General features: G+C 37.8%; 3 long non-coding RNA genes across 3 annotated transcripts; all 3 read right to left on the reverse strand.

Moving 5' to 3' along the window:
- Positions 1 to 1,907: 1,907 nt before the first annotated feature.
- Positions 1,908 to 4,095, reverse strand: LOC128021592 (uncharacterized). Its single transcript, XR_008185600.1, has 4 exons — positions 3,348 to 4,095; positions 3,185 to 3,249; positions 2,648 to 2,922; positions 1,908 to 2,560 (listed from the first exon to the last, which is right to left on the reverse strand). It is a non-coding gene; the product is annotated as an uncharacterized LOC128021592 (long non-coding RNA).
- An 8,046-nt stretch (positions 4,096 to 12,141) lies between these two features.
- LOC128021590 (uncharacterized) lies at positions 12,142 to 13,024 on the reverse strand. The gene is made up of 4 exons (XR_008185598.1): positions 12,905 to 13,024; positions 12,602 to 12,810; positions 12,369 to 12,476; positions 12,142 to 12,282 (listed from the first exon to the last, which is right to left on the reverse strand). It is a non-coding gene; the product is annotated as an uncharacterized LOC128021590 (long non-coding RNA).
- Positions 13,025 to 18,884: 5,860 nt separating this feature from the next.
- On the reverse strand, positions 18,885 to 19,587 carry LOC128021594 (uncharacterized). Its single transcript, XR_008185603.1, has 3 exons — positions 19,478 to 19,587; positions 19,228 to 19,280; positions 18,885 to 19,007 (listed from the first exon to the last, which is right to left on the reverse strand). It is a non-coding gene; the product is annotated as an uncharacterized LOC128021594 (long non-coding RNA).
- Between the last annotated feature and the right edge of the window lie 5,247 nt (positions 19,588 to 24,834).

The raw sequence follows: 24,834 nt of genomic DNA on the forward strand, positions 1-24,834 counted from the left end.
GACTTCAATGATCAAGATTGTCAGTTTACAGCTTTCTGAGTCCAGTAATGTTGAAATAGTGCTTCTGTTCAAATGAAGTGAAATCTAGCCCAAATCTGCTCAAAAGCTTGTCTCTCTAATAGAGAAAGCTGTTTCATTCAATATTCAGTGCAAATCTTGCCAAACAGATAGATGCTTATGCCTTATGAAATAAAATGTTTTCTGCAATGCTGTAAGACAGTTTTTAATGTGTTAGAAGTTATATGCACAAAAACGAATGTTAGGACTTCAATGATCAAGAATGTCAGTTTACCGCTTTCTGAGTCCAGTAATGTTGAAATAGCGCTTCTGTTCAAATGAAGTGATATCTAGCCCAAATCCGCTCAAAAGCTTGTCTCTCTATTAGAGAAAGCTGTTTCATTCAGTATTCAGTGCAAATCTTGCCAAACTGATAGAAGCTTATGCCATATGAAATACAATGTTTTCTGCAATGCTGTAAGACAGTTTTTAATGTGTTAGAAGTTATAAGCACAAAAACTTATGTTAGGACTTCAATGATCAAGATTGTCAGTTTACAGCTTTCTGAGTCCAGTAATGTTGAAATAGTGCTTCTGTTCAAATGAAGTGAAATCTAGCCCAAATCTGCTCAAAAGCTTGTCTCTCTATTAGAGAAAGCTGTTTCTTTCAATATTCACTGCAAATCTTGCCAAACTGAAAGATGTTTATGCCTTATGAAATACAATGTTTTCTGCAATGCTGTAAGACAGTTTTTAATGGGTTAGAAGTTATATGCACAAAAACTTATGTTAGGACTTCAATGATCAAGATTGTCAGTTTACAGCTTTCTGAGTCCAGTAATGTTGAAATAGTGCTTCTGTTCAAATGAAGTGAAATCTAGCCCAAATCTGCTCAAAAGCTTGTCTCTCTATTAGAGAAAGCTGTTTCATTCAGTATTCAGTGCAAATCTTGCCAAACTGATAGATGCTTATGCCTTATGAAATACAATGTTTTCTGCAACGCTGTAAGACAGTTTTTAAAGTGTTAGAAGTTATATGCCCAAAAACTTATGTTAAGACTTCAATGATCAAGATTGTCAGTTTACAGCTATCTGAGTCCAGTAATGCTGAAATAGTGCTTCTGTTCAAATGAAGTGATATCTAGCCCAAATCTGCTCAAAAGCTTGTCTCTCTATTAGAGAAAGCTGTTTCATTCAGTATTCAGTGCAAATCTTGCCAAACTGATAGAAGCTTATGCCTTATGAAATACAATGTTTTCTGCAATGCTGTAAGACAGTTTTTAATGTGTTAGAAGTTATAAGCACAAAAACTTATGTTAGGACTTCAATGATCAAGATTGTCAGTTTACAGCTTTCTGAGTCCAGTAATGTTGAAATAGTGCTTCTGTTCAAATGAAGTGATATCTAGCCCAAATCTGCTCAAAAGCTTGTCTCTCTAATAGAGAAAGCTGTTTTTTTCAGTATTCAGTGCAAATCTTGCCAAACAGATTGATGCTTATGCCTTATGAAATAAAATGTTTTCTGCAATGCTGTAAGACAGTTTTTAATGTGTTAGAAGTTATATGCACAAAAACGAATGTTAGGACTTCAATGATCAAGATTGTCAGTTTACAGCTTTCTGAGTCCAGTAATGTTGAAATAGTGCTTTTGTTCAAATGAAGTGAAATCTAGCCCAAATCTGCTCAAAAGCTTGTTTATCTGTGAGTTAGAGCTGCTTCATTCAATGTTCAGTGCAAATCTTGCCAAACTGAAAGATGCTCATGTCTTATGAAATAAAATGTTTTCTGCAATGCTGTAAGACAGTTTTTAATTGGAATTGTTATCCAGCACAACAGTACAACTGATGAAAAAGCAATGTGACCAATTCAAATCAAATCTCTTTATTATCACAATACCATGAATTCAAGTATACAGGAAGTGAAATGGTTTGTTGCAAACTCTGCAGCATGACAGCATGACAAGTCCTGAATATATTTGCAACACATAAACAGTATTAAACTATACACAGTATACATAAGGGCTCAATCCAGGTAGAAAATAATATATATGGCAATATTATACTGTACAGAGAGCAGAAAATAAAAATAATAAAAAACAATCACTCAATAATGTACTGTAGATATACCTTTGCAGTGCAGTACACTATGAATTAGTGCAAACTGAATGTCAAGGAGCAGAATAATAGTAAGTCCAGTCAGTGTAACTGATAGAGTGCAGTGCATATGAGGCTGTGTGTGTGTGTCAGGTTTAGGTGTAGGGTTGGTGAAGGTCGATAGAATATACAGTTTGTACAGTATAAAAACAATTACGCCTATGGGATGTCCCAACTTTTCACAAAAACAAACATGTGTGTGTGTGTGGTGTTACTGTGTGTGGTGGTACAAGTTCAGTTCAGTCTGATTGCCTGTGGAAGGAACTTGTCTTGCAGTCTGCTGGTGCTGGTTCTGTGATAATTTCTGCCTGATGGTAACGGTGAGAGCAGTCCATGGCTCATGTGGCTGTAGTCTCTGACGGTCCTCTGTGCTTTCCTCAAAAGAAAAAAAGAAAAAGCCTCGCGTAGATGTCCTGGAGAGACAAAATCATTTTGGGTGTTGTAAATCAATAAACAATATATATTATTATCATTATTTAGATTTCCTGTAATGGACATACCATTGATTCCTGGTTGTTGGTTGTGAGGTATCGGCTCTCACTTGTGAAGTTTCTTTAATGGGTGTGACATCTGTGCTTTCACAGAGTAGTTTGGGAATGCAGTCTTCACAGCTTAAGGCATCAGCGCTGCACTTGGTGAACACTGAATACACTGTCAACAAAGACTCCTCCATTTCTGGCCTCAGACCTGCTTCTCTTTAGTCTGGACCATGTGAGTGAAGACAAACGTTTTCAGTAACAGCTTTTCTTCTACTGTATCTCTTCATGCAGTCTTTCTGTACAAGTAGAACATAATACATAACAAATCAGTAATGTAATGAAAACTCCTAGTACATATGAAGACTTCAGATGCAAAGGCCTCTTAGAAGAACATTTCAGATAGATCTTAAAGGCTTTTGCATCCGATGCCTTCATATACAACATGGCTCGTTCTTCATTTCTCCATCAACTGACTTCATCCTCCTTCAAAAAAAATCTAAAACTAAGTCCATAAGAAAAATAGTTTTGGCGAATACAGGTGCAGGTGTCAGTACTCACCATATTCAGTGATTTTCTGCCCAAATTCCAGAAATTACGCACTGATGATTTGTTCATTCTAGGAGCTATAAAAAGATGTATATGTGAAAAATTATAATTACCGACTTGAATAGAAATCAACATCAAATTTCTTGAATACAGACACATCAATGGGAATGAGCACCTTTTCAGTCTTTTCTGATTTGGCACAATAAAGCCATGTTAATTCCTCAACTCCAACAGGACTGATGTTCTTTGTGTTTTTGCTCTTCAGATGTAAAACAAAAATATGTCTATTAACCCCATGTTTAATTACTAGTGCTGGTTAAACAAATTAAGAAAAATATAATAAAGTTAATTCACCAAAAGATTCAGGTTAGAGGATTAAATTAATATTGATTACAGTTTTCTATAAACATTTCTTGGAGAGGGATCATGACATACTCATAGATCGATTACAAAACTATACAGGTATTCAAGGGCAGGCTCTAAGATGGTTTAGATCCTACCTGTCCGATCGCTACCATTTTGTTTACTTAAATGGGGAGTCATCTCATTTATCATCAGTAAAATATGGAGTGCCACAAGGATCCGTCCTAGGTCCCCTTCTATTTTCAATATACATGTTGCCCCTTGGTAATATTATTAGAAAATACGGAATTAGCTTCCACTGTTATGCTGATGATACTCAGCTATATATCTCAACGAGACCAGATGAAACTTCCCAATTATCTAAGCTAACAGAGTGTGTTAAAAATGTAAAAGATTGGATGACAAATAATTTTCTCCAATTAAATTCGGATAAGACAGAGATACTAATTATTGGACCAAAAAACACTACACAGAATCTTGTAGATTACAATCTGCAACTAGACGGATGTACTGTTACTTCCTCTACAGTCAGAAATCTGGGTGTTATATTAGACAGCAATTTGTCATTTGAAAATGATATTTCCAATGTTACAAAAACTGCATTCTTCCATCTTAGAAACATTGCCGAGCTACGAAACATGTTATCTGTTTCTGATGCAGAAAAGCTAGTTCATGCATCCATGACCTCTAGACTGGACTATTGTAATGCACTTCTAGGTGGTTGTCCTGATTCGTCAATAAACAAGCTACAGGTAGTCCAAAATGCAACAGCTAGAGTCCTTACGAGGTCAAGAGAATATGATCATATTACCCCAATTTTACAGTCTCTGCACTGGCTACCTATTAAGTTCCGTATCAGTTACAAATTATCATAAGGCCCTAAATGCTTTAGCTCCAGCGTACCTAACTAGCCTTCTACCACGTTACAACCCATCACGCACCCTAAGGTCACAAAACGCTGGACTTTTGGTCGTTCCTAGGATAGCAAAGTCCACTAAAGGAGGTAGAGCTTTCTCACATTTGGCTCCCAAACTCTGGAATAGCCTTCCTGATAATGTTCGGGGTTCAGACACACTCTCTCTGTTTAAATCTAGATTAAAAACACATCTCTTTCACCAAGCATTCGAATAATGTATCTTTTTAATTGTGAGTGTAGTTGCATCTGATCAAAGGTGCATTTTTATTCATTAGCTTGGGTTAAACTAATTTTACTTTGTTGGATCAGCAGCTATGCTAATGATGTCTGTATTTTGTTTCTATGTTTCGCGTAACTAGGATTTACACAAGCTCCAGTCTGGATCCAGAAAACTTGAGAAGAGATGATGCTGACCCCTCAGAGGACCTCAGATGATGCTAATCCTGAATCAACAAACAGAACTAACAATTATTGCTAAATGTGTGACTGAATCATATAATAACTTAATTAATAATATTGATAGTTCATCGTCTAGCTGACTACGTCTTGTATTATTATTTTTATTTTTATTTTTTCTAAAATCCTGTCAAATGTGCACAAACTACTAGCTACTACTAAATATTGTAGAAACATAATTTTCTGTAAAGTTGCTTTGTAATGATTTGTTTTGTAAAAAGCGCTATACAAATGAACTTGAATTGAATTGAATTGAATATTATAAGATACAATTTATTCAAAATAAAATTCACTTTAAAGAAAGACTTTCTACAAAACAAAACTTAATGAAGTGGTCAAAATTATGTCTGACCCACTCCATGTCTCATATTGCGCGCCCTGTCTTACTCATGCTGTTCACTTTTCATAAAAATCAACATAAATGGAAAAAAAACATCAACATTATGTTACATAACTACCCATCTAGGTTTGGGGAGTTAGTAACAAAAAAATAAATAAAACACACACACTACTAACTTTGAATTAAATGAACCCTTGGAGAGAGTACCAGGATAATCCAACCTCCTGTCCCAGAGATCACACAACTACAAATTCAAATAATATCTTTGTATTTGAAAGATATAAAGAATAACAAATCACAAACAAGATAACATCCAAACAGTTTTATAATAACAATAATAATAACTTCGGGGGGAGAGCTCGGCCAAAATAACAAACAAACCCAAAGATCTTAAATTACCTAGAACAAGAAAATCCCGGAAAAATAAAGAACATCAATCTTCCCTCTCTACCTGGCTCACCATAAACAGGAGAAAAGGAAGAGTACAAACAAAAATGGCACCCTCCCCCTACCTTTCCCAAATCAGGATAATTAAAAACAACAGACTTAACATGAAATAATAAAGAAATTAAACATAATACAGATTCAGTTCTCTATTCAACTTAAAGGGGGGTGAAATGCTCGTTTTCACTCAATATCCTGTTAATCTTGAGTACCTATAAAGTAGTACTGCATCCTTCATAACTCCAAAAAGTCTTTAGTTTTATTATATTCATAAGAGAAAGATAGTCTGTGCCGATTTTTCCCTGAAAAACACGACCGGCTGGAGGCGTGACGTGTGGGCGGAGCTAAAGAATCACGAGCGCCAGTAGGCTTTTGCGATGAGAGCGTTTGGAAGCTGTGACTTTACCGTGAGGGAAAAACCATCATCCAAAACAAACCATGGCTTACAGTCAGATTCAGCCGTTTATTTATGATCCAGAATCAGATCCCGAGGCTGAAACTGAACGAGAGCAGCAGCAGGAACGACTCGCTCCGAGGGAACAAACAAAAACACTTGCCGTTGATGCTCTGTAAAAATAAACTCCATCCACTGGTCCCTTAATGCTGTTTTTTTTGGTAATCTGTGCAGGGTTGTCTTGCCCTGGCAACCAAAAACACACTTCTTTTGTGACTTTTCGCGATGCTCTCGCTCTGATCAGTGAATCGCTCTGATCAGTGAAATGTCTCTGCTCAGCCTCTCAGTGCTCTGCTATACGGGAGCGCGCGCTCTTCCGGCAGAAGTGCCCGTAGGACCCATATAAGGAAATTCCGCTCCATCTAACATCACACAGAGCCATACTTGAAAAAAACTTTCCGAAACTTGTGACAAACCGGAAGGAGTATTTTGGGAACAAAAATACTCCTTCAAACGTACAACTTAATTTTTGACTCTTTGTCCATGTTTAGCATGGGAATCCAACTCTTTAACAGTGTAAAAAACTCAGTATGCATGAAATAGCATTTCACCCCCCCTTTTAAGAACACTTACAACACGTCCTGAGCTTACTTACCCCAGAACAAATCAACAACTGTATAAGCACACAAGTCAACAATGCAATCTGAGCTGACAGGAGGAGGAATTAATCCTGGCCACCAAAGTCTCTCTCTGCTCTCAACAGATCCACTCCTGTTTATATCCTGGCTCCTCCCCTTCACCCTCCAATCACGTCAGGCATCCATAGATTGAGTACACCTGGTTCCAGTATCTGTTGTAATAAGGAAAGAGAAATTCTTATGCTTATAAACGTGCAATATCCTTATATTTATTTGTTAACCCTCCATCCTAGAACATTCCTGCATCTCACTCAATCCTATTCCATTATCATTTATAGCACAATTGTTTATACACTTATTTATTTGCCAATTTGTAAATCTCTATTTTTTTTTTTTATTTTTTTTTCCCTGTGTGTTGTTGTCTCTGTGTACTGGAAGCTTATGTCACTAAAACAAATTCCTTGTATGCATAAGCAATTATAATATTTTAACAAACTAAATGCGCTTATTTAATCCTTTTCAAAACGCAAAACTTGTAGAACTTCAATGGGGAATAAAGACTAACCAGACAAATAACATTGAACACTACACAAACAGTAATATTTTTTTTTCATTTAGGCAATTAATTTTCCATAGTGACACAGAAGATGCCGGATCCAACATTGGAGGTGACGAAACATGTTCCGGCAGGTTGCAGCTCAAATTAAGCCCTGGCTATTATAGACAGCGGACTAAGCACTACTACTGTTAGCCATCTCATTCCAAGATCTTTTTGTGTGAAGTGAACAAATCCCTCACACAAAATTTTTCATAACTCGCCTGTTTGTACTTAATAAACTGATAAAAACATTTGGCACGAGGTTACAGCGTTTGGGTTTGCGTGCTCACATCTACATTTCAGTCGTAACATATAAGGTGATGATGACCATCATCTTCTTTATTATTGTTAGCACTACCTCAAACTAAAGCGGCGTCTCTTTGGAGCTGTCATTTTCTTAAATGAGCTGCGGCAATGTTTCAAATGAGCTTCTAATGCTAGACAAATGCCTTTATTTTCAACGCGATCACCTTGTACCCAAAAGGAGCCATTTGTCCTCATACAACCTCCTCGGTGCCGTGTTTGTGGAACTCATGTTTTGCGCTTGTATGGAATTAAAAAAAAAGTTACATGGGTGGAAGGGCGGGGCCGGGGCAGTGTGTGTGAGCAGAGTAGCACTGGCAGAGTGGCAGAGATATGCGACAGAGTAGCAAAATTGCAGGCGCGGCTAGAAATGGCTGTAATTTCAAATAGCGTAGCTACATTTGGTTGTTTGTTGCATGAAATCTTAAACAAGGGATACAAAGACCTTTAATTGTCATATAGTTACTGGGGGGTTGGGGTTTGGGGCCAAGGGCTGTGACTGTGTGTGATGGGGGGGGGGGGGGGGCTGCGTTGAGGTGAGGATAGGGCAAACAAAGTGTGAGGGTGGAGTATGATTAATATGGGTGTGATGGCAGTGGGGAAAACAAAAAACTAAACTTGTTGCTCTTTTCCAGACTGGTACCAGCTCAACTCGAGTTTTTAACACTGTGCCTACCAGTTTTGGTTTCACCTCTGTTGAGGTTCTAACGATGATATGTAAATATTGGAGATTGCTCTGGTCATTGTTATCCAGTGGCGATTCTAGGGGCCCTGTGGCCCCTGTGGCCACCCCAGATCTGATAGCTAGTTGGTCAAGTTCGTCAACACAAGAAAGGAGAAATGCTGTCAATCAATGATGACAGCTGATCAACTGATTAAGGGACAGTTTTACATTTTTAACTAACACAGTAACGGTTGTACGGAGACTGAGAGCTGATTTCTGCTCAGCGGACGTTTGGCCATGCAGGTCAGGTGACCCGTGAGATGAGCGCGCGCGCTGCACCTACTGCTGCTGGTCCGTGAAACACAGGAGGACGGTCACACAGAGTAGCTACGACAAAACCGCTGGAATCAGTCGATTGAGATGTATGGTAAATCAATGTTTAGTTAGTTCTCTCTGAATGTGTAGGAAAAATTTAATTCATAGTGACCCCCCCACCTTTATTCAATAAACTATAAACCTGGTAAACAGACTCTGTGCCTTGGTCAGAAAGAATGATCTTTGTTGCTCCAAACCTGTGAAATAAATTAATGCAGTACACAACTGCTTCATATTGAGTCAGAATAGCATAGACTATTTTTTGTAATGGTCAATAAATGTACTCATTTAAATTTTTGGTCCTGAACATGCATTTGTGACTTCCCCCACTAAATTAATCCTAGCTGTTAACATAACATAATCAGTTTATATGTCTCAAAGCAGCGTTGAAAAGGAAAATATTTAGTAGCCTTTTTAACCATTTATCAATGCCTTGCTTTTTTCTAATTCTAAAATAAAAATTGTCTGGCCTCTTTTTGTCCAGCAGACACTTTCCTTCTAAACTTTACATTGTTTTCTGAGGAGATGTGATTAAGTTTGCCATCTATTGAAATAGCTTTATTGTTAAAATCGAAACAAATAACCTGCAATGAGGTTCTAAAGGCCTAATTGAAGGAATATACCTATATAAACCGAAATTAGAAAACAGGTCATTGTTCATGTGCTAGTTGCTTTAAGTCATTTAAGTATAGTTTCTTGACAAGCACTGACTTTTTGTTATTATAAAGTGTTGGTGTATCATTATACTCACTTTACTATGAAAAAATGTGTTAGTGTAGAGAAGTTGCTTACCATTAACTTGGAAATTGGAGGACATATGCAAGTTAAATATTTCTGCTCTTTTTTTTAAGACATGGATAAATACCTTGAATTTTGTAATTTAGAATTTCCTCATATAGGTTTGATCTATATGAACTATATTCCACTGTATCAGTAAGAAGGTAAACAGATTAATCATAGAATATTAGTTAAAATGTATTGTTGCTCTATATTGAAACGTCAGCATTTGGACATCAGCATGGGCAGATTACACTAATTTGCAATGGAAAAATTAAACTGCAAAAACTCGGACATAAGACAAAAACAAAGGAACAACTGCAAGATGAAGAAAAATAATAATAGAACATTAACTGGAGTGTGAGAATCCTTTTACTATGCTGCAGTGTAGCAAGAGATTTGTCCCTTTTTGCTTTTCTTACATCCAGTTGTGTTTGGTGTTTTTGCAGGCGGCACGATTTAGGCTACTTTGGGGCAATGTTTAATAAAATATTTGGTTGGGTTTATTACACAGACCTTGCAACCCAAGGGGAAACAAGAATTCCAGAGGGGAACAGAATCAACTGCTATGAAATATGAAAAGCTATTTTCTGGACTGAAGACTTAGGGTGTTTTTTTGCAGATGTGTGTGTTCAGTAGAGCTAATGTTATATTTTTGGCCAAACAGTGTGTGAAATATAGTGTGACAGCCTAGATTTAAGTAACTATAACACAAGAACAATATTTGATTTATTTATTTGCTCTGTGATTAAAGAGCTGTTTAAAGTCTTTTAGTCTTGAAGATGTCTACATCTAAGTCATGAAATCACAGAAAAGGCGATTAAAGCTGCAAACTGTGCGTGTATAAGCAGCAAACCATGTATCTCAAATGCATGTTCAAATAAAATATAGCCTATTCTGCAATTCGAGGTCACAATATCAGACATAAGTTGATTTGTATTTTTTTATTAGTAATTTCATTTTATAGTAAAGTGCACTTATACTATAAAATATGCGAAAATTAAACCATTTAAATGCATAAACAAATTCTTCTGTTATGTTGATTTCTGGCCTTTTTCACATTTTTTTTTTTTTTAATCATTGCACGCCTCATCCATGATTAATGTTGGAGAACAAGCATTTACAAGTTTTGAGAAGCTGAATGAGCAATAAAGTTAAAGTGAGCCCCTTTTTTAAAATACCTGGAGGTGAAGAATAATAAAAAATGTTCATATTCACCCAGTGTTAATTGATCTAAGTCATAAATTGCAATCTCAATTCAGTTAAGTAGAAATAAATTGTACTCAGTTGTGTTTAAGGCACTAAAATAGCCCATTATGCCTACATTATAGTCAAACACATTTTTTATATAAAATAATGAAGATTTCTGTGCCACCCCAGACTGGTTGCTGGCCCTTACTTGGCCACCCCTATAAAAACATCCTGGCTTCGCCACTGTTGTTATCACTAGCATCATAATGTTAATGTTCTGAGCATGTCCTCAGCAGCTATCTGTCAGTGTTAGCACGACAGGATGGTTGATAAGAGTAAATATTGCCACCTCCCCAAAAACGTGTCTGTATTGTGATGAATACAGAATGCTGTAGATTTTATCTGCTATAATCATTGCTGTTACCATCTTTTCCACGTTGTTGATACTAGGGTAGTTTACTTCAGTGTCGCTATAGCAGCCAGTTATATTTTATACTTTTATGCAGTGGTAAACAAAACGTCTGTAACTAAACAGAGTACCGTAATTTCTCAACTATTAGCCGCGGCTTATACTTTGATTTTGCTAAATTTCTTCAGTTATAAGCTTCAGTTCCTTGCATAAAACAATGTCCTGCGGTTTATACACTAGATTATCCTCTTTAAAGGGATAGTCCACTGTGTTTTCATATTAAACTATGTTTTTCCCTTACCTAAGATGAGTTGATACATACCTCTCTCGTCTCAGTGCGTGGACTCAATCGCTTTGGTGCACGGTGACACTTTGAAAGCACTTAGCTTAGCCCTAAGCGTGTAAAATGGATAACTATATTGTATGGCGGAATACCATGGCAAGTGCTTGTAAGCACTTCGTCTTGGCACAGTAAAGGCACAGTAAAGCACTTCGTCTTCTCCACTTGGCACACGGTGGAGAACCCCTTTAAGCTTATCAACTGCTTCTCCTTCACCAGGATGCTCTGACAGACCGTTTTAATCTGAAGGAGTGGCCTTTGGTAATAGGGAATTGATGGAAACATGAAAAAGTGAGGTCCCACTTCATATTAGGTGGCCTTAACTACTATGTATTTACATAAATAAATAAGTACAATGTACTTATTGTGTTCATATTGTATTGTAAAACACTTTTGCTGCTACTGAGGTGGGATAGGGGTAAGGTTAGGGAGAGGGTTGGAGGTATGGGTAAGTTTAAGGGTGGGTTAAGGTGTAAAGTATGGGTCAACAGTGTAATTATAAATGTAATTACATAAATTAAATACAGATGTAATTACATGTAGTTTTTTATATACATAAGTACAATGTAAAAACATGTATGTACACAATAAGTACGTTGTACATAGTAGTTAATGCCACTTAATATAAAGTGGGTCCAAAAGTGATTTAGTATTCAGGATTAAGTTACAAACCCAAACATAGTTTGGTGTTTTTCATTGCTATACCATAGGCATATAGGCATACATTTTAGAGAACATGTTAAGATAGGCTACCATACCATCCTCACTTCTCTGTCAAATTGGACACCAATTCCTCATCAATCGGATCCTCTGCAGTAGCATTGTAGAGCCGGATGTTTTGTCTTAGTTTGTTTTTAATACTCTTATTTTTCTTCTCTTTCTTTGTCTGGTCTGGTTGCTATCTGCAAAGTGAAACAAGAAAGTGAAAACAAGGAAAACAGAGTTTGTTTGCATTTGCAATTAGCCATTTGAATATCTGTCAACCAACCATGCTGACGATAGAGGTCCTGTTTCTTGCGTAGCAGGGCCACTATGATACTTTCTATCTCAGCCCTGAGATCCTTGGTTGCTCCCTGTTGTGTTGTGCTCCCTGGCTCTGAATAGGAAACAGTCAAGCGATAGTTTCATTTAAAAATGTCTGATCACCTCATGTAATTCATATTTGAACAAAGTAATTAACAGTTGTATTTCTGAAAAGTCAAAGCACTGTGCATGTTTTACCTGTTACTGCCCACTGTTGAACATCACACACCCATTGCTGTGCTGTGATATCCTGATGTACTTTATCCTCCACACTCTGCTTAACTCTCACATGTATCAGTGAAGTCTCCTATGTCCACATAGTTACAAAGTCAGTAATAACATACTTGCTAAACTTCCTCTCCGACAGTATTTCCTGCTCCATCCTGATTCCTGCCGCCCCATCTCACCTGTAACATAGTGATTTATTATTTCCTTCTAATGGTAAAAGTGTAATGTAATGTATTATATTAAACTTACTCCATTTACAGTCATTTCAGGTACCTCGCATTTTGCTGTGTGTGCTTTGGCATGCACGACACTCAGAAATGGTCTCATTTCCATCAACGGCTGCATATCGGTGAAATTATCAGCCACCTTGCTTAGGTAGGGCCAGTAGCCTACCTAGAAAACAAGAGCATCATTAGTGGGTATTACCAACACAATTTGCTTGTAAATCAATCTAAAACTATGACGCAGACTAAAACACTCAGGTATTTGACATTTAATATACAGTAGGTTGACCAAATGTGACCTAGAGAAATTACTTGCAGATAACATCCATTGCGAAGAAGGTAACATTTGCTCTCTCTGCCATGTCCTTTTGAACTGGATATGCAAAGATTTCTCCATGGTAGTGATTCAGGGCACACAATACCACGTGTCTGATTGATAAGAGACAATATGGTTAATGATCAACTTACACAAAGAGTTGCTCAAAATCCTCGCACACACATCAACACACACTTTCTTCCTCTCTTTCATACACACAGTCACATTTCTATTTGTACTTTAAATCAAAAAATGACATTGATACATATAGATTGAAGTGTCCACAACATGAATGACAAATGACACTGTACAATAGCACTCTCCTGAAAAACCAACACATCTGCAAACTGCCACCTGAATACCCTCTTCATCAATTTTTGAGGAGGATTTGTTGGATTTGTTGGATTTGCTGGACTTAATTGCCCTGAACCTCGACACCCCACACGTCCCACTGCAATTTGCCTGTGAAGTCAGCTGTTACTCATTTCAACAAATATACACACATACATAAACAGATTATGGTATGCAGAATAAAACTTACTCTTGCCCCGCTGCTTCCTCTGTTTTTCTCCAGAAAGCTCAGAACTTTGTCATCTTTGGCTATAAACAAGCTCAGTTCTGTACAAATGATCACAAAATACCTAATTTAACTAACGCACATTTACTCTACATGCAACTATTTCAATGACAATGTTCTTTTAAAATATATTTATAAAACGACGTGTAGTCTTTACATACCCTCTTGATTTTCGGAAGCGGTAATGTTTTCGGTTGCCATCGCAACACACTGCCAACATGTCAGGTTGACAGGCTGGACAGCAAAAAGAGTCAACTTCTGACATCATGTCCTCTGAATGTTTGCATAGGCAATATTCAAAATAGCTCTTTTGAAATGTATCCACACCGATTTTCCCTATCTATGAAATGAAAAAAAAACAATGGATTTAGAAAAAAAAAACATACCCACAAAAGTATGAATAAAGTCATAATTGTGTGTTACAATGTGATTCAGGCAGACTAACCCTTCCTCCTTGAACAGACTGGTGCTCCAACAGCTTTAAAAAAAGCAAGTCTTGAAAGCGAGGGAGCTGACAGCTTCATGTTAGAGAAAGCCTCAAACACATCAAATGCATACAATGTTTGGCAGTTTGTGGTGCTTGGCCAATAATTGTATTGCATAAGGTCTTTAACCCCTGGAGTCCATTCAGTCTTGCACTTTGGACAGACCTTTCGAGGTAAAGACACCTCATATCGTCCTGTCAAAATAAAAACACATTAGACTAAGGATGTTTCACAGACACAAAAAGTGGGACTTCAAGAACATACCATTCACAGTGATCAATGAGATTTGCCTCCCAGTGGTCAAGTCAAGTCTAGTCACCTTTATTTATATAGCGCTTTAAACAAAATACATTGCGTCAAAGCACTGAACAACATTAATTTGGAAAACAGTGTCTCAATAATGCAAAATGATAGTTGAAGGCAGTTCATCATTGAATTCAGTTATGTCATCTCTGTTCAGTTAAATAGTGTCTGTGCATTTATTTCCAATCAAGTCAATGATATCGCTGTAGATGAAGTGACCCCAACTAAGCAAGCCAGAGGCAACAGCGGCAAGGAACCGAAACTCCATCGGTGACAGAATGGAGAAAAAAACCTTGGGAGAAACCAGCCTCAGTTGGGGGGCCAGTTCTCCTCTGACCAGACGAAACCAGTAGTTCAATTCCAGGCTGCAGCAAAGTCAGATTGTGCAGAAGAATCATCTGTTTCCTGTGGTCTTGTCCTGGTGGTCCTCTGAGACAAGGTCTTTACAGGGGATCTGTATCTGGGGCTCTAGTTGTCCTGGTCTCCGCTGTCTTTCAGGGCAGTAGAGGTCCTTTCTAGGTGCTGATCCACCATCTGGTCTGGATACGTACTGGATCCGGGTGACTGCAGTGACCCTCTAATCTGGACACAGACTGGATCTGGTGGCCATGGTGACCTCGGAACAAGAGAGAAACAGACAAATATTAGCGTAGATGCCATTCTTCTAATGATGTAGAAAGTACGGTGTTATGTGAAGTGTTTCTGGTTCCGGTTTACCTAATTAATGCAGCCTAAAAATCCTTTAATGGATTTGGATATTAAAAGCATATTAGTATGTTATGTGTATGCCAGGTTAAAGAGATGGGTCTTTAATCTAGATTTAAACTGCAAGAGTGTGTCTGCCTCCCGAACAATGTTAGGTAGGTTATTCCAGAGTTTAGGCGCCAAATAGGAAAAGGATCTGCCGCCCGCAGTTGATTTTGATATTCTAGGTATTATCAAATTGCCTGAGTTTTGAGAACATAGCGGACGTAGAGGAGTATAATGTAAAAGGAGCTCATTCAAATACTGAGGTGCTAAACCATTCAGGGCTTTATAAGTAGCAATATTTTAAAATCTATACGATGTTTGATAGGGAGCCAGTGCAGTGTGGACAGGTCCAGGGCTAATATGGTCATACTTCCTGGTTCTAGTAAGAACTCTTGCTGCTGCATTTTGGACTAGCTGTAGTTTGTTAACCAAGCGTGCAGAACAACCACCCAATAAAGCATTACAATAGTCTAACCTTGAAGCCATAAATGCATGGATTAACATTTCTGCATTTGACATTGAGAGCATAGGCCGTAATTTAGATATATTTTTGAGATGGAAAAATGCAGTTTTACAAATGCTAGAAACGTGGCTTTCTAAGGAAAGATTGCGATCAAGTAGCACACCTAGGTTCCTAACTGATGACGAAGAATTGACAGAGCAACCATCAAGTCTTAGACAGTGTTCTAGGTTATTACAAGCAGAGTTTTTAGGCCCTATGATTAACACCTCTGTTTTTTCTGAATTTAGCAGTAAGAAATTACTCGTCATCCAATTTTTTATATCGACTATGCATTCCATTAGTTTTTCAAATTGGTGTGTTTCATCGGGCTGCGAGGAACTATAGAGCTGCGTATCATCAGCATAACAGTGAAAGCTAACACCATGTTTCCTGATGATATCTCCCAAGGGTAACATATAAAGCGTGAAGAGTAGCGGCCCTAGTACTGAGCCTTGAGGTACTCCATACTGCACTTGTGATCGATATGATACATCTTCATTCACAGCTACGAACTGATGGCGGTCATATAAGTACGATTTAAACCATGCTAATGCACTTCCACTGATGCCAACAAAGTGTTCAAGTCTATGCAAAAGAATGTTGTGGTCAATTGTGTCAAACGCAGCACTAAGATCCAATAAAACTAATAGAGAGATACACCCACGATCAGATGATAAGAGCAGATCATTTGTAACTCTAAGGAGAGCAGTCTCAGTACTATGATACGGTCTAAATCCTGACTGGAAATCCTCACATATACCATTTTTCTCTAAGAAAGAATATAATTGTGAGGATATCACCTTTTCTAGTATCTTGGACAGAAAAGGGAGATTTGAGATTGGTCTATAATTAACAAGTTCTCTGGGGTCAAGTTGTGGCTTTTTTATGAGAGGCTTAATAACAGCCAGTTTGAAGGTTTTGGGGACATATCCTAATGACAATGAGGAATTAATAATAGTCAGAAGAGGACCTATGACTTTTGGAAGCACCTCTTTTAAGAGCTTAGATGGTATAGGGTCTAACATACATGTTGTTGGTTTAGATGATTTAACAAGTTTATACAATTCTTCCTCTCCTATAGTAGAGAATGAGTGGAACTGTTCCTCAGGGGGTCTATAGTGCACTGTCTGATGTGATACTGTAGCTGACGGCTGAATGGTTGCTATTTTATCTCTTATAGTATCGATTTTAGAAGTAAAGTAGTTCATAAAGTCATTACTGTTGCGGTGTTGGGAAATGTCAACACTTGTTGAGGCTTTATTTTTCGTTAATTTAGCCACTGTATTGAATAAATACCTGGGGTTATGTTTGTTTTCTTCTAAAAGAGAAGAAAAGTAATCAGATCTAGCAGTTTTTAATGCTTTTCTATAGGATATGCTACTTTCCCGCCAAGCAATACGAAATACCTCTAGTTTTGTTTTCCTCCAGCTGCGCTCCATTTTTCGGGCTGCTCTCTTTAGGGTGCGAGTATGCTCATTATACCATGGTGTCAAACTGTTTTCCTTAACCTTCCTTAAGCGTAAAGGAGCAACTGTATTTAAAGTGCTAGAAAAGAGAGAGTCCATAGTTTCTGTTACATCATCAAGTTGTTCTGAGGTTTTGGATATGCTAAGGAATTCGGATACATCAGGAAGATAACTTGGCTGAATAATTTCAACACTATCAACATCAATTCCATGTGACAGTATTAAATCTAGAGTATGATTTCGACAATGAGTAGGTCCTGAAACATGTTGTCTAACACCAATAGGGTTCAGAATGTCTATAAATGCTGATCCCAATGCATCTTTTTCATTATCGACATGGATATTAAAATCACCAACTATTAAGACTTTATCTGCAGCCAGAACTAACTCGGATGTAAAATCACGAAACTCTTTAATAAAGTCTGTATGGTGCCCTGGTGGCCTGTATACAGTAGCCAGTACAAACATAACAGGGGATTTATCATTAACATTGGTTTCTCTGGATAATGTTATATGAAGCACCATTACTTCAAACGAGTTATACTTGAAGCCAGCCCTCTGAGAAATCCTGAAAACGTTGTTATAAATTGAAGCAACTCCTCCCCCTTTGCCTTTTAGACGCGTTTCGTGTTTATAACAATAATCTTGGGGGGTGGACTCATTTAAAATAATGTAATCATCAGGTTTTAGACAAGTTTCTGTCAAACAGAGCACATCTATATTATGATCAGTTATCATATTATTTACAAAAAGTGTTTTCGTAGAAATGGATCTGATATTCAATAAGCCAATCTTTATCATTTGTTTATCCATATTGCATTTGTTTTTTATTTGTTGAACCTCAATTAAAATGTTAACCTTAACTTGGTTTGAACGTTTTTTGTATTTTCTAGTTCGGGGAACAGACACAGTCTCTATAGTGTGATATCTAGGTGAAAGAGTCTCTATGTGCTGAGAATTAACTGACCTCTGTGACGGGAGGCAGCTAGCAGACGGTCGGTTTAGCCAGTCTGTCTGCTTCCTGACCTGGGCCCCAGTTAGTCAAGTATAAACACTAAGATTATGTGCCATATTTCTAGACAGAAGAGTGGCGCCACCCCAGGAGGGATGAAGACCATCTCTTTTAAACAGGTCAGGTCTGCCCCAAAAGCTCGTCCAATTGTCTATGAAACCTATGTTATTCTGTGGGCACCACTTAGACATCCAGCCATTGAGTGATGACAATCTGCTATGCATCACCACGGTAAGCAGGGAGGGGACCATAGCATATTACATTGTCTGACATCGTGCTTGCAAGTTCACACACCTCTTTAAAGTTATAGATCATCAGACAATATTTGTGGAATTACTCTTAACTAGTTTATGGAAAATGTTGGATGAACATACCCTGCTCACAAAAGTGAGGCAGGCCATTCCCATCCACCACAACAGCTTTTGTTGGTGGAATAGGCTCTAGGTAGCCATGAAATATTGCCATCCTATCATGGAAGATTTGCCTCCTGTGGATCTCTTTGTCACACTTGCCACAGAGGTATTCGAAGTCCAGTGGGACACACTCCAAACATCGAATCACGGCCTGCACCTCATGGCATCATGGCTCTCTGTGCCGAGAGTTTGGCTTCAAGGAGTACTGGCCTTGCTTCCTTTGCTCTTACTCCAGCGAGTAACTGACATTGTGTCCACGTTGTGTCTGCTGTTGCCACTGGAACTTCAAGAGAGGCAAGAGTACCCCTTAACTCTTGAAGATGATTTTCTGAAAAATAAAACAACTATTTAACCATCTGTATGTTGTGGGAACGCATTATACAAATTCAGTTTGACCAAGGAACACATTGTCCATTCAGTTGGTTGAATGCTTTTTGACTTGTCCATGGTAAAACCTTAATGGTGTTACAGTAAAAACATTATAAAGTTATAGCCCCCCCCCCCCCCCCAACACACACACACAGTTGCGTATAAGGAGACATACTCACCAAGACTTGCAGTCCTTCTACCTGGACTTCCTCACTCACTGGGTTCACGGAAGCTGCAGAGGCAAATGTTTTGGGTTATCTATTCTATCAGCCTCTTGAAGTATCACACATTTTAGTTTGTAATAGTGCCCCAAATAATCCAACATACATCTGTCAAATAGGGTTAACATAACACCATATTTCCGCCCACTGACATTTTGTTAATAATCATTATTATTTAACCATGATAGAAGTGAAGTACACAATAAACCTGATGCATGTGTTGGTGATTTTTGACGTTTGTGACGTCGCTTTTTGTGACCACTTGATTTGTGGCTGCTCTGTTTCTCCTTTTTTTTTTGAGGAACGGAAGGGTTTCCCATTGCAGCCTGTATAACAAAAACAGCAACATCTTCAGATACAATATCAAGATTGTAAAGTTATACTTTTCATTGGATTACTCAAACAACAGCAATAGCAAATTTCATACAATTGTGAGTAAGCTAATAACAATTGGTCTCATCTGGGCATCAAGGAGTAGCGCATGACTGATTTCTGCAGCCATGTGGCCCCTGACCTCAACGGGATCGGCAAAAAGCATTGGATTTCTGGGCATGGCTGGACAATTGACACACAACACAGATACACAAAATACAGTGTAAAAGTTTTAATAGTTGGTGATTTTAATATCCATGTTGATAATGAAAAAGATGCATTGGGATCAGCATTTATAGACATTCTGAACTCTATTGGTGTTAGACAACATGTTTCAGGACCTACTCATTGTCGAAATCATACTCTAGATTTAATACTGTCACATGGAATTGATGTTGATAGTGTTGAAATTATTCAGCCAAGTGATGATATCTCAGATCATTATTTAGTTCTGAGCAAACTTCATATAGCCAAAATTGTAAATTGTACTTCTTGTTACAAGTATGGAAGAACCATCACTTCTACCACAAAAAATTGCTTTTTAAGTTATCTTCCTGATGTATCCAAATTCCTTAGCATATCCAAAACAACTTGATGATGTAACAGAAACTCTGGGCTCTCTCTTTTCTAGCACTTTAAATAAAGTTGCTCCTTAAGGAAGGTTAAGGAAAACAGTTTGACACCATGGTATAATTAGCATACTCGCACCCTAAAGAGAGCAGCCCGAAAAAGGGAGCGCAGCTGGAGGAAAACAAAACTAGAGGTATTTCGTATTGCTTGGCGGGAAAGTAACCTATCCTACAGAAAAGCATTAAAAACTGCTAGATCCGATTACTTTTCTTCTCTTTTAGAAAAAAACAAACAAACATAACCCCAGGTATTTATTCAATACAGTGGCTAAATTAACGAAAAATAAAGCCTCAACAAGTGTTGACATTTCCCAACACCACAGCAGTAATGACTTTATGAACTACTTTACTTCTTAAATCGATACTATTCGAGATAAAATTGCAACCATTCAGCCGTCAGCTACAGTATCACATCAGACTGTATTATAGACATGCACTATAGACCCCCTGAGGAACAGTTCCACTCATTATCTATTATAGGAGAGGAAGAATTGTATAAACTTGTTAAATCATCTAAACCAACACCATGTATGTTAGACCCTATACCATCTAAGCTCCTAAAAGAGGTGCTTCCAGAAGTCATAGATCCTCTTCTGACCATTATTAATTCCTCATTGTCATTAGGATATGTCCCCAAAACCTTCAAACTGGCTGTTATTAAGCCTCTCATCAAAAAACCACAACTTGACCCCAAATAACTGGTTAATTATAGACCAGTCTCGAATCTCCCTTTTCTGTCCAAGATACTAGAAAAGGTGGCATCCTCACAATTATATTCCTTCTTAGAGAAAAATGGTATATGTGAGGATTTCCAGTCAGGATTTAGACCGTATCATATTACTGAGACTGCTCTCCTTAGAGTTACAAATGATCTGCTCTTATCATCTGATCGTGGGTGTATCTCTCTATTAGTTTTATTGGATCTTAGTGCTGCGTTTGACACAATTGACCACAACATTCTTTTGCATAGACTTGCACACTTTTTTGGCATCAGTGGAAGTGCATTAGCATGGTTTAAATCATACTTATATGACCGCCATCAGTTCGTAGCAGTGAATGAAGATGTATCATATCGATCACAAGTGCAGTATGGAGTACCTCAAGGCTCATTACTAGGGCCGCTACTCTTCACGCTTTATATGTTACCCTTGGGAGATATCATCAGGAAACATGGTGTTAGCTTTCACTGTTATGCTGATGATACTCAGCTCTATATTTCTATATTTCTTTGCGGCCCGGTGAAACACACCAAAACTCAGACAATTTGATAATACCTAGAATATCAAAATCAACTGCGGGCGGCAGATCCTTTTCCTATTTGGCGCCTAAACTCTGGAATAACCTACCTAACATTGTTCGGGAGGCAGACACACTCTTGCAGTTTAAATCTAGATTAAAGACCCATCTCTTTAACCTGGCTTACACATAACATACTAATATGTTTTTAATATCCAAACCCGTTAAAGGATTTTTAGGCTGCATTAATTAGGTAAACCGGAACCACTTCCCATAACACCCTATGTACTTGCTACACCATTAGAAGAATGAAATCTACGCTAATATTTGTCTGTCTCTCTCTTATTCCGAGGTCACCGTACCCACCAGATCCAGTCTGTATCCAGATAAGAGGGTCACTGCAGTCACCCAGATCCAGTACGTATCCAGACCAGATGGTGGATCAGCACCTAGAAAGAACCTCTACTGCCCTGAAAGACAGCGGAGACCAGGAAAACTAAAGCCCCAGATACAGATCCCCTGTAAAGACCTTGTCTCAGAGGACAACCGGGACAAGACTACAGGAAACAGATGATTCTTCTGCACAATTCTGACTTTGCTGCAGCCTGGAATTGAACTACTCGTTTCGTCTGGTCAGAGGAGAACTGGCCCCCCAACTGAGGCTGGTTTCTCTCAAGTTTTTTTTCTCTCCATTCTGTCACCGATGGAGTTCCGGTTCCTTGCCGCTGTCGCCTCTGGCTTGCTTAGTTGGGGTCACTTCATCTACAGCGATATCGTTGACTTGATTGCAAATAAATGCACAGACACTATTTAACTGAACAGAGATGACATCACTGAATTAAATGATGCCTTTAACTATCATTTTGCATTATTGACACACTGTTTTCCTAAGGAATGTTGTTCAGTTGCTTTGATGCAATGTATTTTGTTTAAAGCGCTATATAAATAAAGGTGACTTTGACTTTGAGTGAGTATGTGTGTGTGTGATATATATTGTGACATGCGTCCCGAGCGCTCGTCAGCGTCGCCCTGGCAACACACGGGAATCACCGGCACGAGCTCATCACGGGCTGAGCGGCCGCACCTGCAGCTCATCAAGCGGAGCCTTCTTAAGCAGAGGAGGAAGACAGAGTGGTGAGGAATGTCTCCCAACAAGGACGCTAACCCTTTCCTCCTCTGTTACAGAGAGCAGCGTGTGACCGTCAGCCCCACCAAGGAGAGCACAGCACGGGATCGACCACTCAAGACACAGCGAGCACGAGGGACCTGAAGCGCCACAGGAGAGCACCGCCTTCACCCAGAGCACTTACCTTAAATAAATCCACCCTTCGGGGACTTTCTCTGTCAAACGGTTGTCGTGTAGTTCCTCACCCCGCCACAATATATATAGTATACTTTATATAGCAAGTATACAAATATCAGTGTTCTAGAAGTATACTTGTAGGTGTACTGTTTCAATACTCCTTGGGACTAAATTGGCCCACTTTCTAGTATATAAAAGTATACTTTTAAGTAAACAGTAGCAAACTTTGAGTACACAACTGGTTTACTTATGTTTGTAGTTTGTACTGCAATTATACTAAAAGTGAACTTATAGGTATACTGATAGTTTACTAATTAAATACTTTGTACACTTTGAAGTATAGTCTCAGTAAACTACTAGTTTAGTAGTTTTATACTGCAAGTATACTCATAAGTTTTATTTAAGTGAACTTTAAATAATATTTTAAGTATACTTCTATGTCCCTATTTAGGTTTTGTATATATTTTGTTATATGAATATTTGAACATATAAAACATCCAAAGAAAGAACAGGGTATCTGCTTGTAAACATTTTTTTTTTTTCAATTCTAGCTTCATGCATTATTTTTAAACACTTTTATGTGTTTCATAAAAAAATAAAGAAAAGAAATTTTGAACAAAAAGCTGAAAAGAAAAATGTAGAGGGAGTTAATCAACACCTTCATCAGTTGACATTTTATTCCATAACATTACAGTTTTGATGCTGTTTCATGTCAGAAGATCATGTTACACGTGTTAGTATCTTGTGTTTCTTTTTTCTTCTTCACTTGTTTTTTTTGGAAATTCTGTGCAGAAGATGTGTACTAGCGTGTTTAATAAGGAAAACATGGATTTTAGGAGTATAGCTCAAATTTATTTAGAATTTCATAGTCAAGCATACTATGAAAACATATAGAAAACATGAAAACATACTAGTCAAGCATGTTTTTGGCAGCACTTGTTTAGTTTAAAAGTAGACATTTCAGGCTTTCTATAGATATCTCTCTCATGTCTCTTTGTTGAGTATTCACGGAGTTACAGTTCATTTTAATGACGTGTTTGTAAATGAAGATCAGCACACACAAAGGCTGCAGACAGCGCACCTTGTTTGTTATCTTTATTTTATAAGTGCACAAAGGTTTTTTGTTATTATGTCTGTATCCAAAAAAAGTAGACCCTTTACAGATTCGATTGATGTATTGCTCTTATCTGTACGATTAAAACTGAGAGTGTAATTTAAGTTCTTTTCGGGGGTTATCAGGAGAAAATGACTCAAAACGCATATATGCGTTAATCGACTTCAAAGGGTTAAATGTAATTTTAAGTATATTTCTGAGAAGTACAGAAAGCCCATTTCTGAGAAGTACATGAAAAGTTAACTAAAAGCATACTTTCCTATTTTTAGTTTAAAAGAAGTATACTAATGGCACACTTGAATAAACATTTATTTCTTATAAAGTCATATTTTTTCGGAAGGGTCACCCCAGCTTTCTGGAGGTTGTTGGTGATTTTACAAAAGTATGTTAGGATTCATTTTCATAGCTTTTATGATTTGTCTGTCATCAACTACTGTTGTTTTTCTCAGCTGATCATTGTTGTCATTGGTTGCTGATGTCACTGGTAGTTTCCAAAGTCTTGAATTCTCCATGTCTTTCCTGTAGTTCTAATTGACTCTTTTCTTTTAGCATCCAAATTGCTTGCTCTGCTTTCAGAATCGGCTTCCTCGTCTTCATCCTGGTTTATCTGTGTCATCACCGAATGCAAGACTTAGAATGCAGAAGCAATGTACATAACTGATAAGACAAATTCTCTGCTTTTAATATCTGAAGAATTAATGCAACAGGACACATCTGAACACTTAGAAAGAACTGTTCCAATACTACATCAGATAGGGAGATGAAATATTAAAAGTGCTGACCTTCTTAGCTGGTAAAACATCTTTGTTTTGAATCATCCAATAATAAAATGTGACATTCTGTAGTTTTGTCTCATATTCATCTTTCAATCATATTTACAGATTTCTTGACTAAACAGCACACAGAACAAT

Source organism: Carassius gibelio, chromosome A10 (assembly GCF_023724105.1).
Source record: "Carassius gibelio isolate Cgi1373 ecotype wild population from Czech Republic chromosome A10, carGib1.2-hapl.c, whole genome shotgun sequence".
Taxonomy (NCBI): domain Eukaryota; kingdom Metazoa; phylum Chordata; class Actinopteri; order Cypriniformes; family Cyprinidae; genus Carassius; species Carassius gibelio.